Source organism: Opisthocomus hoazin, unplaced genomic scaffold (genome assembly GCF_030867145.1).
Source record: "Opisthocomus hoazin isolate bOpiHoa1 unplaced genomic scaffold, bOpiHoa1.hap1 HAP1_SCAFFOLD_325, whole genome shotgun sequence".
Classification (NCBI taxonomy): domain Eukaryota; kingdom Metazoa; phylum Chordata; class Aves; order Opisthocomiformes; family Opisthocomidae; genus Opisthocomus; species Opisthocomus hoazin.
In genome coordinates this window covers 2,538-6,537 of record NW_027448878.1, presented here as the reverse complement: position 1 = coordinate 6,537, position 4,000 = coordinate 2,538, and the positions used below count along the sequence as shown (strand labels likewise).

The 4,000-nt window shown below is 43.5% G+C and overlaps 1 long non-coding RNA gene across 1 annotated transcript; it reads right to left on the bottom strand.

Moving 5' to 3' along the window:
• Positions 1 to 1,118: 1,118 nt before the first annotated feature.
• Positions 1,119 to 3,721, bottom strand: LOC142359626 (uncharacterized). Its single transcript, XR_012762503.1, has 2 exons — positions 3,546 to 3,721; positions 1,119 to 1,735 (listed from the first exon to the last, which is right to left on the bottom strand). It is a non-coding gene; the product is annotated as an uncharacterized LOC142359626 (long non-coding RNA).
• Between the last annotated feature and the right edge of the window lie 279 nt (positions 3,722 to 4,000).

Genomic DNA, 4,000 nt, shown 5'->3' with positions numbered 1-4,000 from the left:
TAGGTCTGAGGGCTGGTTGGTCAACAGCCCCATCAACACCTGAGAGGCAGGCACTCATCTTCCTGACTGAATTTGCCCTGTGCAGCCAATTAAGCTAATTGACTAACTCATCTGACATCAGCCTATCAGGCTGCAGTCCCAGGTGAGGGAGAGTCCGAAGGGACAAGACACAACACCTGTACCTGGAGGTGAAAAAGCCCTGCTTGTGACAAGGCTGTGGCTTCAGGCAAACTGAATTGCATGTAAAGGCCATCTGAAAAATGATGGAAATTCTTCAAGGCAAGACAAAGTGTAACATTGCAGCCTATCCTGGCTACTCACTGGGTTTTTTTTTAAATGCTAGGCATGTGGCTTCCCAAATCTTTACTTCAGCCTCCTGTATTTTAAACAGCCACGTCAGGATGCAGTTCTGAACCTCTCCTGTCTTGGCTTGACCGATACTTTACGAAACAAGCAGTATATAAGAGAAAAGTTTAACAAAAAACCCTGCAGTGGTTGCACCCTCTGCAGCGTTGTAAATACAACACACATTTGATTTAAGAACGGCTATCGACAGTCAGTTAGCTCTACACTCGGGTAAGGACAGTGGTGCAGTAATCATCGTGGCTCTGACAGTTGCCTTGGCAGATGGCTGGCCAAGACCATAAGGGCAAGGCAGGCCTGGGCAACAGCCGGTATGAAAGGTACCACCACCACCTCTGAAAGAGCTCAGAGGTGTAAGGATATGCAGTCTTCAGTTTCCCCCGAAACTGCCTTGGCTTTAACACCCACAGGACAGCAGTTCTGCAGCTGCTTCTCAGTTCTTGTTGTCTGCTGACAGCCTCCAAATGCTGTTCTGCCTCTGATGGGTCTGACAGAAATGTCAGCAGGCACGTGATGCAGCATGTGGAGCAGCTGCTGCAGCATTCTGATAGCCACCATAAAGTACCTAGAGGACTCTGCTGAGCTGGAAAGAGCAAAGATTTCAGGACAGCAACCCGACTTCCAAACTTCCAAGGGAGAGGTGGCTGAGTTACATGACTAGGTGTTTCTTGGCTTGTCGCTTTTGCTCTGGACCACTTCTTGCTGAACACATCGCTGTATCTTAGGGAACGCGATACATAAACACCAACAGGCACTCAGCTAGCATCTTTTGTTTAATAAAGTCTTTTCTGTTTTTAAAAAAGTTTACAAGACAGATGTGTTCCACATGATAAACAACTTGCGGCTGATCTTTCCTTTTAATAACTTGATCCATGCAGAAAGACGGGACTGCCTAACTTGCTGTTACGTAGCAGCTGAACAATATAACAAAATATACACAGGTCTACACGCTGCCATGGAAACAGGTAGCACATGACACCATAGAGTGAGAATCAAAATACAAGCCTGCTTCGATAATTTTTAGAATTCAAGTGTAAGTTTAAGGAAAAACCCTGATTTATCTTTGAAATGGAGCTTCTGTACTGAAAGTGAATGCTCTGCTACAATCTGCCTACAGTCACCCTTTACTCTCCAGTCGTGAAAACACATACACAAAAATGTTACAAGTCCTTTGAACTACTGGTACTACACACTAACAACTGAATCTGATAGCGTGGCTTTGGTTGTTTCAATACAGAATGATACACATCTCTAATGTCTTAGTTCTGTTTTCCCATTTTCCTTTCTTTTCCAAAGTCGTCGAAGAGCGGTTCTGAGGTGAATGTCTGTCGGGTCGCTCTTGAAGAATCCGGTGTAGATTATGTACAAGAAACTGTGGAAGGCAAAAAACCAGGAACGTTACTATAAGTAGAGTAGAAATAGAGTATGATTCCTTCAAATCCCGTAGAGAAAAGCATCTTTACTTATTGTCACAGCATGAAAATTAATGCTAGGCTATCAGTATATCACTTTTTAGAAATGCTCAGCTCCCTATAATTTCAAATGCTACTGGAAAGGTCAGACTGACCAAAGCACTCTAGGCGGCCTGCAAACTCCTGCTCTCTAAAATGTTCTTATTTCAACACACAACCCACCAACAGCAGGGGAAACCTTGTGATCCTGTAGCATAGCAGCAACGCCAACAGTGGCTGAGAAACAGCACATCCTCACTTTATTTTCTAAGAACACATTCTTCTTCCCAATCGTTTCTCCTTCTCCTACTCATCTCTAATATTAAAACAGGAAGGTGCACCGAGCATAAAGCCTAAGAGAGCAGAACTCGCGTGCTTCCAGCTGTTGTATTATATGACACTCAGCTTTTGACTGCAACCCAATTAATGAACAGAACTGTTCATCAGACACCAGTCTTGAAGCTTCTCTCTGTGAGGCCAGGGAAAAGCCTGTGGACTTTAAAGTTTCTTTGATCCCTTTTCCAAGTCAATTGAAAACAAATTATCATATTTCCAGAAATCTATTCAATGCCTTATACAAATTCCTTCATATTAGTGCCACACAGATAATATGAACTTCTATAAAACAGAAATCATCCCCCAATGTTTCACCACCAGGGAAATTCATGGGTTAAAAAAATTTAAAAAAGGCAACTTTCTGAGCAATTGTGATATTGAATTGTATAAATCACAAGCCAGACTGAACGCTAGGGATCAGAAAACAAGAGACAGGTTAGACCTTAACTTTGCAAAGCTGTTAATAATTAACCTGCACAGCCAGCTCAGGGCTTCAGTGTGCAGATGAGGGAAATAGCACTTTCTTGAGAGCTTCCACACGTTTGAAAGTTCAAAGTCAGCAATGTAGCTTTTTTGCGGGAGGAAGGAAGGCAGGGAAATCTGTGTCCTGAAGACTTAAAACTGACGGAAAGACTATGATAAATACATATGCAGATAACCCCAGAAAAATGATTCAGGTCTATATTCAGATGCTCTTCATTCCATTCACTCAAGTTCAGGCATGTCCTGCAGATCAAGTGCCTGAAGGGAGAGGAAATCCCTGTTCTCACATTGGATTCAAGCAGCAAGTCTCGCTCTTAATGCCTGGCCTAATGTTCTCATTAGATGGTGAAAGTATATGAAACAGCCTGTTACCAAGTCATCCTAGGAAAGAACAAACCGAGGAGGAACCGGGCAGGAACCACGATAGGAAGTTGCAGTTCTGGCCTGTCTCCAACCTCTAAAATGTTTTGCACTTCCATTGCTGGGGACTATGTGTTATTGGGGTACTACAAATGGTGGGGGCTGTTCCAGAGTGACCAGCCTGCTAGCTAAAGTCAGGGAGAGAAACACAACCATGTATCTCCACTCTGAAGAATACAAAGCAGAGTTCTGAGTTACAGGATTGCTGCATTATAGCACCAAAATTATAGAATTCCTGAGTCAATCTGGTAACAGTTGTGGCAGGGCCAGACTCTCAGATACACACCTCCAGCCAAGCACACAGCTGGGAGGAGGCTTTCACTCACTTCTGCATTCTGGTGTGCTGGCTGCAGAGAGAAGCAAGATTATCACAATTTCACCTTTCAGCACTTCTAATGCAACTCTCTGCACGTGCTGCTTCAGTAAAGCACCCAGGGTTAGAGACTGTCAGGCAGGAGGACACAGCTTTACAGAGGAGTGGAAGAGCCAAACCTGAGGCCTGCTTTGGATGAGCTAAGGCTCTCTTTCTGAAGACACGTCTCCTTCTGCTCCACTGCTTGCGCTGGGGTCATCCTTGTTACGGGGGGCATTTCTTTCTCTACTTGATTCAGAGGGTACCTTGGTTCTGGTCTTCTCTTTTCTTTGTTGCTGTTTTTCAAGTTTTGTCAGCTATTCACAAAGTAAGGAGAGTGAGAAAACACTTCCGGAAATAAAATAATTTCAGAAGACTATTTCTAAAAAATCGTTAACTGTGAGCATTTGTATAAAACTTGCAACTCAGATTCACAACACCAATACATATACCAATAAAACAGAAAAAAAAAAAAAAGCCCGCGGCTTAGATTTTCAGAAATTTGGAGAAGACAGTGAATTATCGTCATGCGCTAACCTGATCACCCCCTGAGCATAAGAGAGAAGTGCACATATTCAAAGGACTACCCTCCGCT